The sequence below is a fragment of the Eumetopias jubatus genome, unplaced genomic scaffold, assembly GCF_037043125.1.
Source record: "Eumetopias jubatus isolate StellerSeaLion01/CBP00866 unplaced genomic scaffold, mEumJub1_p1.0 scaffold_4, whole genome shotgun sequence".
Classification (NCBI taxonomy): domain Eukaryota; kingdom Metazoa; phylum Chordata; class Mammalia; order Carnivora; family Otariidae; genus Eumetopias; species Eumetopias jubatus.
In genome coordinates, this window is record NW_028274810.1 from 29567346 (window position 1) to 29580274 (window position 12929).

Genomic DNA, 12929 nt, shown 5'->3' on the forward strand with positions numbered 1-12929 from the left:
GGCTCAGTCGTTAAGCGTCTGCCTTTGGCCCAGGTCATGATCCCAGGGTCCTGGGATCGAGCCCCACATCGGGCTCCCTGCTCTGCGGGAAGCCCGCTTCTCCCTCTCCCACTCCCCCTGCGCGTGTTCCCTCTCTCGCTGTGTCTCTCTCTGTCAAATAAATAAAATCTTAAAAAAAAAAAAAAAGCAATGCGTGGCTTAACATCACCTATTCATGAGTGAGGTTTGTGCTCCGTAAGTACAGGGACCATATCCATCTGGTCCACCATGCATAATTAGTGCCAGAGAGCCTGGTACATGACATTTTTCAGTTTAATGAAAGGCAAGATATCTAGCTTTATTATTTCTTTCAGGAACATGCTAACTTTTTGAAAATATTAATAGTGATATTTTTATCTCACATATTTTAGGTGATTGAATCAATTAGCAACTAAGTTAATAAGTATATTCAAATATATAATTTGAATATGCTATTATGAAAAGAGTTACACTTTCTGCATCTTTATCACAATGTTAACATTGTTTACTTCAGAAGCAGTAGTTCACTATATATTCTTTGTTCCTGAAGGGTTGAAGACACTTTACAAAGGTACATGAAATATGACAAGATAGATGGAACCCAGGGTCTGTCCGCCTTGGCACTGTTGGCATTTGAGGCCACGTTGTAGCAGGAGGCTGTCCCTTACATGGTAGGGATGTGCAGCAGCATCCGTGGCTTCTACCCACTAGATGCCAGTACCACCCCTCCTTCAGTTGTGACAACCCAAAAGGTCTCCAGTTGTTGCCAGTGTCCCCAGTAAGGAGGACTAAGAATAGAAATCACCCCTCGTTGCAAATCTGTGGTATAAATTTAAGTGGGTCAAAAAACAATAAGCTGCTAGGACCAAAACTAAAAATATATGCATCTATTAAAGACAGATCGCAAATTTGACTCTAATAGTAAAAGTGAAACTTGAACCACAGTGAGGTGCCACTTCACACTTATGAGGATGGCAGTTAAAAAAAAGTGTTGGCAAGGATATGGAAAATTGGAACTCGTGCATTGTTGTGAATGTAAAATGGTACAGCCATTGTGAAAAATTTTGGCAGTTCCTCAAAATAGTTAAACATAGAATTACCATATGATCCAGCAATTCCACCTCTAGATATATACTCAAAAGATTCAAACAGAGATCTGTATGTACACCAGTGTTCATAATAGTATTATTCACAATAGCCAAAAGATAGAAACAACGTGACCATTAGTAACAGGTGAATGAGTAAATAAAATGTGGCATACATACAATGGAATATTACTCAACTATAAAGAATGAAATTTAATACATACCACAATGTGGATAAATCTTAAAAACATGTTAAATAAAATAAGCTCAACACATAATATGGTTCCGCTGATATGAAGTAGCTAGAATAGCAAATTCAAAGAGACAGAAATAGAGTAGCTCTTACTAGGGAAGAGGGTCGTGGGGAGGAGGGGAGTTATTGTTTAATGGATACGGAGCTTCTGCTTGGGGTAATGAAAAGTTCTGAAAATGGACTTTGGTGGTGATGGTTGCACGACACCGAATGTATTTAATGCTGCTGAATTGTACACTTAAAAATTGTTAAGACAGTAAAAAAAATTAAGCATGTTAATAACTTAAAGTCAGCTTATAATTAAATATGTTCAAATAAAGATATATAGAAGAGAGAAAAACAAATCTGAATAGTTATAAAATTTACAGTGCCCATGAAAAATAATTTTTTTGATGTAGATTTTTTTTTTAAGATTTTATTTTTTGACAGAGACAGTGAGAGAGGGAACACAAACAGGGGGAGTGGGAGAGGGAGAAGCAGCTTCCCACTGAGCAGGGAGCCCGCCCGATGTGGGGCTCGATCTCAGGACCCTGGGATCATGACCTGAGCTGAAGGCAGACACTTAACGACGGAGCCCCTAGCTGTAGATTTCTAACACTAGACTGGGACTCAAGCTTTGTGTTAATGAAACCTGGACAAATCACATAATTCTATGGCCTCCTTGATGCTCCTTGAATGCCACACTCCCATCCAGAGCCTTGCCCGTCCTGGAATGGTGTTTGGCCACATTCCGACAAGGCTAGCTCCCCACCTCCTCCTGGTTTCTGTTCAGGTATCACCCCCAGCGGAGGCCTTTTCTGACCATTCCTTTTTAAATCTCCTCCCAGACTTATTTTTCTCCATAACATTGACGACTGTCTGACATTCTACACATTTTACGTCATTTGTTTTCGTCAACCCACTCTAGATTGAAAGCTTTATGATTTTCATCTCTATCCCCAGTTACTCAGAATAGTGCTTTAGCTCACAATAAATGTTTGTTGAATGAACGCATAGTTGAATAAATCATGTTACCTCAGTTTGTTTAGTATTAAAATGGGCTAAATGACATCTTTGGAAATATAAATGTCAGTGGAAACCCCAGAATCCCAATGCAGCCAACCTCGCTCCCAGGATCTCTTAATCCCTGACCACTGCTTTGGCATAAGACATCCAGCAGGCACTGATGAGGAGGCCAAAGAGGAAGCAGACCAACTCCTGTCCTCACACATGGAATGAGAGATGCAAGTGTACACGTACAATGTCCTGAGAATTCAAAGGTTATGTCTAGCGTAGGGGAATGGTCTTTGGCCACTTCCCCTGCTCCTCGCCCATCCAGAAGCTCCATCTTGCCCGTGGCTGGGCCTATGACTCCTGTCACAACTGCCTGGTGTGCCCCACTATCTCCTATCTAATGGCCTGCTCATACAGGGGTGCTAATATCTCCTGATTTGAGTGCATGGTCACATCCCTCCTGCATTCTAGATTTCACCATGGATGTCTAGAAATGAAGCCTCTTCAACCAGTATGGGGGATTTCAGGCCCAGAGAACCATTCTAAATCGTCCTGAATTGACTCTCCCAAGGTAGCTGCTACCATGTCCATGTAAGATCTATCAGCTGTTGTGTCCTCACCCCCTTGTCACCCAGGCTGGCCCCTTGTTCAGAGATTGTGCAGGATCTTCTCTGAGGTTGTCCTCGGTAATAGGAGAGATCAGGGCTAGGTGGAAAAAAACAAGTTGGCTTTAAAAATGTTTCTCTGATTTTTTTTTTTTTAAAGGAAATGCATACTGTACACATGAGAGACTCCAAAGCTGAAAGATGCTGTGACAGTTGAGATGCACCTGGGAGCCCCTAACTGTTCCCTGCCTCTGCTTCAGGGGGTGGGACAGAGAGCGGAGCAGAGCAGTCAAGTCATTGAGCCTTGAACCTGGTGTCTCCTCCCTGGCCAAGGGCTCTTCTTCCTCTTCAGGCAGAGGTTTTTGTGGTCTCTGGTGTCACCTTTGCACCCACCCCAGGACTGGACTAGGTGCCCCTCTTGGTGTTTGCTGTACATCATCCTTCAAGACACAGTTGTGCGGGGGCCCGCCTAACCTCGACCAGGCTGACTCTTCCTCTGGGTAGAAGAGATAGCATCCATTCCCCCACGGTCCCACATTGTCACTTCTGTGTTGTAGGTCTCAAGGTCCAGCTTCTGCCCCTGTACCCGTCACCAGAGCTCAGGATTGGACCAACCACACTCCGTTTACAAAAACTTTAAAAGCTTTGGTGCATGAATGAATGTCCATCTCTGCAGCCTCCCACTACCAGATAAGCTTCTGGTCCGGCTTAGGCTTCTCAGCCTAAAGAAGTCTCTGAGCCGAGTCCCTCTCCCCCACCCCTCCTCAGCCTGGCTGAGCTCCTGCCAGTGCCACAAACTGCCAGGGGAGGAGGTGGAAAACCAAACAGTGGGGGGTCATGATGTGAAGCATAAACTTATAAATACAAAGGTAAATGTCATGCATTTCCGCCCAGGTACAGTCCAACTCTTCCCTTTCCTGGCAAACTACCTTCCAGTTCTGTCCTTGGGAGGGGTGTTCCTGGCAGGCAGCAGCCCGGGCCAGTGCTGCGATTTGAGTAATCACAGGGCCAAGTGGGGCGTGTGGGAAGGTGTGCTGTTGGGTCTGGCTCCACAGCTCTGAACAATCTGTAGCTATTTTAAACGTATCCCACAACCTTTCATTTGCTCCACTAATTTCTCTAAAATAGAATTGTCTATTTGTGGGTCAAAATTGGAGAAGCTTCTTGTTCATCACCAAACTGCTCTTTGGTGAGACTGGAGACAACACATGTGCCCAAACCCAAAAGGGCTAGCAGGTAGTAAGTGATTAAGTGCTCAGTGTTTGCTAGAAGAGATTGTGCATTGCATCTCTGAATCCCCAGAACCAATCAATACAGGCCACTCAGAAAATGGTTATTGATTTGAATGTTCCTTCTCCTGCCTTGACTTCTCATTGCATTTCAGTTCCATATTCCCGGTGTCAACATGATATTTCCACATAAATGTGTTGTTTGAGGAACTGGCCTGACCGTCTCTATTTCCTATCTCTGCCAGTGGTGGTAATAATACCAGTTGTTGTTCTTGTTTTTGTTGTTGTTATTGCATACCCTAAAATCTCAGTGGCTTACAGCATCTTTTCTGACTCATGCTACATGTCCATCAAAAGTTGCCCACTGCTCTGCCCTCCACTGTTTTTACTCTAGGACCCGGGCTGGTGAAGCCATTTCTATTTTGAACATTGCTGATTATTAGGGCAGAGGGAAAAGTGACATGGTGAACAACATGCTGGCTCCCAAAACTTTTGCCAGGAAGTGATATACTTCACTTCCAGCCATATTTCATTGGCTAAGGTAAGTCATATGATTCAGACTCCCTCAGAGAGAAGCGGTGAATATTTGGAAACATGGTACTTACTTTGTTAACTATTTTAAATACATTAAAAAAAAAACAGTTTTATTATAAGTCACACACCAAAATTTTGGCCCTTTAAAGTATAAAATTACATAATTTTTAGTATATGCACAGAGTTATTCAATCACTAATGACAATGGCTCCCACCAATTTCAGAATATTCACATCAATTTCAGAATTTTCATCACCCCAAAAAAGAAACCCCATACTCATTAGTGGTCACTCTCTATTCTCTCCTTCCCCTAGTCCCTACTATTACTAGGCAATTACTAGTCTACTTTGTTTCTATAGATTTGTCTATTTGAGACTTTTCACATACATGGAATGATACAATAGATGACCTTTTGTGTGGGATTCACTTACAGTAATGTTTCTGAGACTCATTCATGTTGTAGCATGTATCGGTATCTCATTCCTCTCCCCACGCCAAATAATATTCCAGTGTTTTTTTCATCCATTCATCACTTGATAAACATTTGGGTTGTTACTAATTCTTTGCTATCATGAATGATGCTGCTATGAACATTTGTGTACACATTTCTGTGTGGATGTAGATTTTTCAGTTCTCTTGGGTACATACTTAAAAGTGGAATTTCTGGGTCATATGGTAACTCTGCTTTTTGGTAACATTTTGAGGAACTACCAAATTGTTTCAAGTGTCTGCAGTATTTTACAATTCTACCAACAATGTATGAGGATTCCAATTTCTCTGTACCCTCATCAACACTTATTATTGTCTGTCCTTTTTATTTTAGGCATCCTAGTAGGTATGAAGTGGTAGCTCATAGTGGTTTTGATTTGCATTTCCCTGATGACTAATGATGTTGAGCATCTTTTCATGTGCTTAATGACTCTTTGTATATCTTTTTTGTGTGTGGGGGGGGAAGAGTCTAGATTGTTTTTTATTATGTTCAATTAGCCAATATATCGTACATCATTAGTTTTTGATGTAGTGTTCAACAATTCATTAGTTGCATGTAACACCCAGTGCTCATTACAATATGCGCCCTCCTTAATACCCATCACTCGGTTACCCCATCCCCCTCTACCCCCCTCCCTTATGTCACCTTCAGTTTGTTTCCCGGAGTCCAGAGTCTCTCATGGTTTGTCTCTCTCTCTCTGATTTCTTCCCATTTAGTTGTCCTTCCCTTTCCCTGTGGTCCTCCATGATATTCCGTATGTTCCACAAATAAGTGAAACCATATGACAATTGACTTTCGCTGCTTGACTTATTTCACTTAGCATAATCTCTTCCAGTCCCATCCATGTTGATGTAAAAGTTGGGTGTTCATCCTGTCTGATGGCTGAGTAATATTCCATTGTATATATGGACCACATCTTCTTTATCCATTCGTCTGTTGAAGGGCATCTCGGCTCTTTCCACAGTTTGGCTATTGTGGATGTTGTTGCTAGGAACACTGGGGTGCATGTGCCCCTTCTTTTCACTACATCTGTATCTTCGGGGTAAATACCCAGTAGTGCAATTGCTGGGTCATAGGGTAGCTCTATTTTTAACGTCTTGAGGAACCTCCATACTGTTTTCCAAAGCAGCTGTACCAAGTTGCATTCCCACCAACAGTGTAAGAGGGTTCCCCTTTCTCCACATCCTCTCCAACATTTGTTGTTTCCTGTCTTGTTAATTTTTGCCATTCTAACTGGTGCAAGGTGGTATCTCATTGTGGTTTTGTTTTGTATTTCCCTGATGGCCAGTGATGTTGAACATTTTTTCATGTGTCAGTTAGCCATTTGTATGTCTTCTTTGGAGAAATGTCTGTTCATGTCTTCTGCCCATTTCTTGACTGGATTATTTATTTTTTTGGGTGTTGAGTTTGAGACGTTCTTTATAGATCTTGGATACCAGCCCTTACCTTTTTTAGAAATGTCTATTCAAAGCCCCTATGCATTTTTTAATTGGGTTGGGTTTTTTTGTTGTTGTTGAGTTGTAAGATTCTTTATTCTGCATACAAGTCCCTTATCATGTATGATTTGCAAATATTGTCTCCTTATTCCATAAGCTGTCTTTTCACTTTCCAAATGGTATCCTTTGATGCATAAAAGTGTTTAATATTGATGAAATCCATTTTGTCTATTTTTCCTTTGGTTTCTTGTACTTTTGGTGTCATATTTAAGAAACTATTGCCTAATTCAAGGTCCCTATATTTTCTTCTAGGAGTTTGAGAGTTTAGCTCTTAAATTTAGATTGACGATCCATTTTGTATATCATATGAGGTAGGGGTAAGGTACTTTTTTTATATAAACCTTTATTTTGAAATAATTTAGATTTACAGAGAAGTTGCAAAGATAGTACAGAGTTCCCCTGTAATCCTTACCCACCTTCATGTAATGTCTAACATAAATATTGTATATCTGTCAAAATAAGAAATTATTAATGGTACGATAGTTTGAACTATAGGCTTTTAGATCCCCCGTTTTTCTACAAATGTCCTTTTTCTATTCCAAGATCTAATTCAGGATACCACATTGGATTTAGCTAAGTCCTTTTTCTATGTTAAGTCATTTAATCCTCACAATAGTGTAATTCACTTTGCAGATGAGGGAATTAATGCACAAAGAGCCAAAGTCACTTGCCCAAGGTTATATAGCTAATAAGTGATGGAATTTTTCTCATCTTTATCATCAATACCAAATTGTAGATAAATTATACTACATCCTCCAGTTACATCCCAAGGAAGGTGCATGGAGTTAAATGTTGTGATGTTGCTTGCCTGAAAATGTTTTTATTCTATGTGATTGACAGTTTGGGCAGTATGGCAGAGACTGCCCAATGTCCCCTGATGTCTTTGCATTCTTTCACAATGCTTTCCCTTGGTATGGGGGCTTTTTTCATTCATTGTGTTGGGCTCTTACTGAATCCTTTCAACAGGAGACTTATGTCCTTCAGATTTGGAAACATTTTACTTATTTCTGTGATAATTTTCTTTCTCATTCTTTTAGTGAGATGTTGGGGCCCCTGGATTGATCCTCTAATTTGCCTGTCTTTTTCCTCTCCTGGTTTCCTTATTTAGTGAGTCATTTTCCAGAATTGAGACTATATGTACACATTGTTATATGACCTGATTTTTTAACTTAACTTTTTTTTTACATATTTTAATGGCTGTACATCATATAAACAATCTTAAATTTATTTAACCAATGTTTTATTGTTGGGCATGTTTCCCTATTATTGCCATGAAACTGCTTAAAGTAAGTTGTAACACACACCTTTATTTCCTTATGATATATTATTAAAAACTGAATTCCTAGGTATTTTGAATACTTTTTTGTGATACATTATGTCAATTACCCTCCACAAATTAACATTTCCATTAGTAATATAAAAGAATGATTATTTTCAGGGCACCGGGGTGGCTCAGTCAGCTCAGGTCATGATCAAAGGGTCCAGGAATCAAGCCCCAATTCAGGCTCCCTGCTCAGCAGGGAGTCTGCTTCTCCCTCTCCCTCCGCCCCTCCTCATTCTCTCTCTCTCTCTCAAATAAATGAAGTCTTAAAAAAAAAAGAAATGTTTATTTTCCTTATAGAACATACTTTTGGAAGCAGATAATCTAATTTAAAACTGAAGACATATTCATTATAAATAGAAGCTTGTGGTATTGAATATATTTGGGGGAAATTTTCCTCTCTAATCTGAGAGATAGCTTCATAGACTATAGTTATAACATATATTAACACTATTATGCTTCCCCACCATCCTTAGAACAAACACTCCAGATTATACATAGAGTTATCTTTTCTCTGGCTTAATGAAAAGCATCCTTGTCCTAGAGCTATGATATTGAGGCATTAGATTAGAGTGGCCAAGGCACTGAGAAGAGTAAGGTGGCCAAGAGCTTTCAAACACCTAGTGATTTACCATTAGCTAAATTTTATTTTTTAATTTTAGTTCTAGTATAGTTAACATACAGTGTTATATTAGTTTCAGGTGTACAATATAGTGATTCAACAATTCTATAGATTACTCAGTGCTTATCACTGTAAGTGTACTCTTAATCTCCTTCATCTCTTTACCCCATTGCCCCACCTACCTACCCTCTGATAACCATCAGTTTGTTCTCTAAAGTTAAGAGTCGGCTTTTTGTGGGGCACTTGGCTGTCTCAGTTGGTACAACTTGTGACTCTTGATCTCAGGGTTGTGAGTTCAAGCCCCATGTTGGGCATGGAGCCTACTTTAAAAAAAAAAGAGAGTCTGTTTTTTCCTTTGTCTCTTTTTTCCTTTGTTCATTTGTTTCTTAAATTCCATGTATCAGTGAGATTATATGGTATTTGTCTTTCTCTGACTGACTATTTCGCATAGCATTATACTCTCTAGCTCCATCCATGTTGCAAATGGCAAGATTTCATTCTTTTCGATGGCTGAGTAATATTCCATGGTGTGTATGTATACCTCATCCTTACCCATTTATCTATTGATGGACACTTGAGCTGCTTCCATAATTTGGCTACTGCAATAAACATAGCAGTGCATATATCTTTTCCAATTAGTGGTTTTATATTTTTGGGTAAATACACAGTAGTGAAATTACTGGATCTTAAGGTAGTTTTAATTTTAATTTTTTGAGGAACCTCTATACTGTTTTTCCACAGTGGCTGCACCAGTTTGCATTCCCACTAACAGTGCACGAAGGTTACTTTTTCTCCACATCCTCGCCAGCACTTGTTTCTTGTGTTTTTGATTTTAGTCATTCTGACAGATATGAGGTAATATTTCATTGTGGTTTTGATTTGTATGTTGCTGATGATGAGTGTTGTCAAGCATCTTTTCATGTATCTGTTGGCCATATGGATGTCTTCTTTGGAGAAATGTCTGTTCATGTCTTCTGTCCATTTTTTTAAATTGGATTATTTGTCTTTTGGGTGCTGAGTTGTATAAGTTCTTTATATATTTTGGATACTAACCCTTTATCAGATATGTCATTTGCAAATATCTTCTCCTATTTGGTAGGTTGTCTATTAGTGACTGTTTACTTTGCTGTGCAGAAGTTTTTTTATCTTGATGTAGTCCCAATAGTTTATTTTTCCTTTTGTTTCCCTTGCCTCAGGAGACATATCTAGAAAAATGCAGCTCTGGCCAATATCAGAGAAATTACTGCCTATGCTCTTTTCCAGGATTTTTATAGTTTCAGGTCTCACATTTAGGGCCTTAATCCATTTTGAGTTTATTTTTGTGCATGGTTAAGAAAGTGGTCCAGTTTCATTCTTTTGCATGTAGCTATCCAGTTTTTCCAACACCATTTGTTGATGAAACTGTCTTTTCCCATTACATATTCTTGCCTCCTTTGTTTAAGATTAATTGACCATATAATTGTGGGTTTATTTCTGGGCTCTTTATTCTGTTCCATTGATTATTATTAGCTGAATTTTAAGTAAACTGCTTTGGATATAGAAAACTCATAACCAGTGTTCACCAAAAATGAAGGTATCACCTTCCTAGACAGGATTTGTCAAGGACTAGAAGATAGCCAAGAAAACCTTAGTAGGCTTAGTGATTAAAAAACAAAAAACAAAAAACAAAATCTGGAATAACCACCTAACCCCACTATAAAAGTAAAGCTTTCTATAATTTTCTTTGCCTGAAAAGCTATTTCTAATAAGTGTCCTTATTCTTTATAGATGCATTCTGAAATATTTACAGAAGAAATGGTATGATATTTGGGGTATACTTCAAAATAGGTGAAGAAGGGGAGCAGGGAGGGGGAGATATGTTTAAGTCTGGCCATAGATTTATTGTTGAAGCCCATGGTGGGTACACAGGGTACATTTTACTATTCTCTGTATATACATTTGATATTTCCCACACACACACACAAAAAAACCGACACAAAAAATAAAACCTCCTTTTCTATGAACATGTGGGAGAAACTGTTTCAGGTCTTTAGATTTGGAAATTTAAACACAGTTTCAGAGGCAAGATGATGGGGTTGTAGCCCAGATGTGAGTTGGCTCATGGGAGGCTCACTGTACCTAACTCTACAAACCATGGTCGATGGCCTAGATTTTTGTAGCTCACAAGTCAGTTTCTAATTGGAGTTCAGTAACGGTCTTTCACTTGAAGCAACTGATTAAAAAATATGAATTCAGGGGCACCTGGGTGGTTCACTCACTTAAGCTCCTGACCCTTGATTTTGGCTCAGGTCATGACCTCAGGGTCCTGGGATGGAGCCTCCATCAAACTCCATGCTCAGCAGGGAGTCTGCTTGAGGATTCTTTCCCTCTCCCTCTGCTCACTCTCTCTCTCTCTCAAATACATAAATAAATCTTAAAAAATATGAGTTCAATAAAGCACCTGATGTGCTGGAAATTTAGATCTTGACTTAGATATATATCTAAGTAAAAATTAACCAAGCTATACTCTTAAGATTTATGTGATATTTTTGTATGTAAATTATACATCAATAAATGTTTATAAAAGAGAATAAAGCATCCAAGACTATTTCTGGAGCTGTTTAAGAATTGCTGTAAATTACAAGCTCTGATCCTTATGAACAAGTGGTATTACTTATCTGTTCCGTCTACAATCATGATCATACCCAGCAGAATAGCATCATTTATCTTATCTTTTATAAAGCCAGCCTGAATAAAAGACCATTTAGTGTGTTTGCTTACTATAGGGGGACAGCATAACCAGTTAAAAGTCTGGGCTTTAATGTCAAAATCACTTAGGTTTGAAAGCCATTAAATAACTGTATGACTTTGGGCAAAATTTCCTTATCCATAAAATAGGAATAATAATAATAACAGTGCCTATCTCAAGTGTTGTTGTAGTCAATGAGATGAGATGGTGAAAGAACTTGGCACAGTCTTATAGTTAACAACGAATATAAATTGGTTATTAGCTTGATTGACAAATATCGAACCTGGTTTTATCAGGCTAACATATACATAAGGACCAGGAAGACTAGGGCACCTGAGTGGCTCAGTTGGTTGAGTGTCTGCCTTCAGCTCAGGTCATGATTTTGGAGTCCTGGGATCAAGCCCTGTGTTGGGCTTGGGCAGCCTTTTTTTTTTTTTTAATTTTTAAAAAAGATTTTATTTATTTATTTGAGAGAGAGAGAGCGCGCACCCACAAACAGGGGGAGTGGCAGAGGGAGAGGGAGAAGCAGGCTCCTCATGGAGCAGGAAGCCTGGTGCAGGGCTTGATCCTGGGATCCAGGATCATGGCCTGAGCCAAAGGCAGATGCTTACCCAACTGAGCCCCCCAGGCCCCCTCAGGGAGACTTTAGATATGAATTTTCTGTTACATCCCAACATTCTACTATTTACTACTTTGAACTTTCTCAGCCTTTGGATCTGTTGGCAGGAACTGGTTATGGGGCCAACTACACAAGTTCAACACAGACACACTCTATTCTGCTGCCCCTTATTAACACTTATAGTCAATCTGAAAGAACCTGAGCAACAAAATAATTTTTGTAGATTGGCAAGGCAACTCTTTCCGTTGTCATAACAGAAAGACAAGCACCATTCTATATGCAGATAAGATAATTCTTACTATCTCAAACTCAGAGCTCCTGACAAAATTCTCTTGACTAATCACTGCCAGAAAAGTTAGATATCTGCAAAAAAATTTACATTTGGTAGGTACTTGGTAGATATTTCTCATCTTGTAACTAGTTTATGATGATATAACAATGTTATATTTTGTTTAATTACCTCTGTGTACATCACAAATACTTGATCCCATAGGGTATGGCAGGATGTAGCAAGTTGTGACTCCTGGGCATGCTTAATTAAGATTTTATTTTGGTGTTAATACTTGTAAAGGTGTTTTTATATTAAGATTATATTGATGCTGAATCTAGCTGAAATTATTTGGATGTTCATTATACTATTCTTTAAGCTTTTCTGTATGAAAATATAAAATTGGAAGAATGTTATTTTGGCCATGTTCTATTGAAGTAATGTTTTAGGGTCTCATTTGTGTAATAGGCAGACTCAAAACAATTTCCTTGAGAAAACCTTACACTTGACTTTGGTTTTCCCTTGTAGGTGAGAAAAGCCTTTAAAACAGCCAGCTATCCTTTTGTACCTCAGCTTTCATAATAAGGCATACTCTACTCTGAATTGTCTATCGAGGTGTATGTGTCTGAATTTTGACAACTCAGAACAGCTACATTCCAGGATTTAGC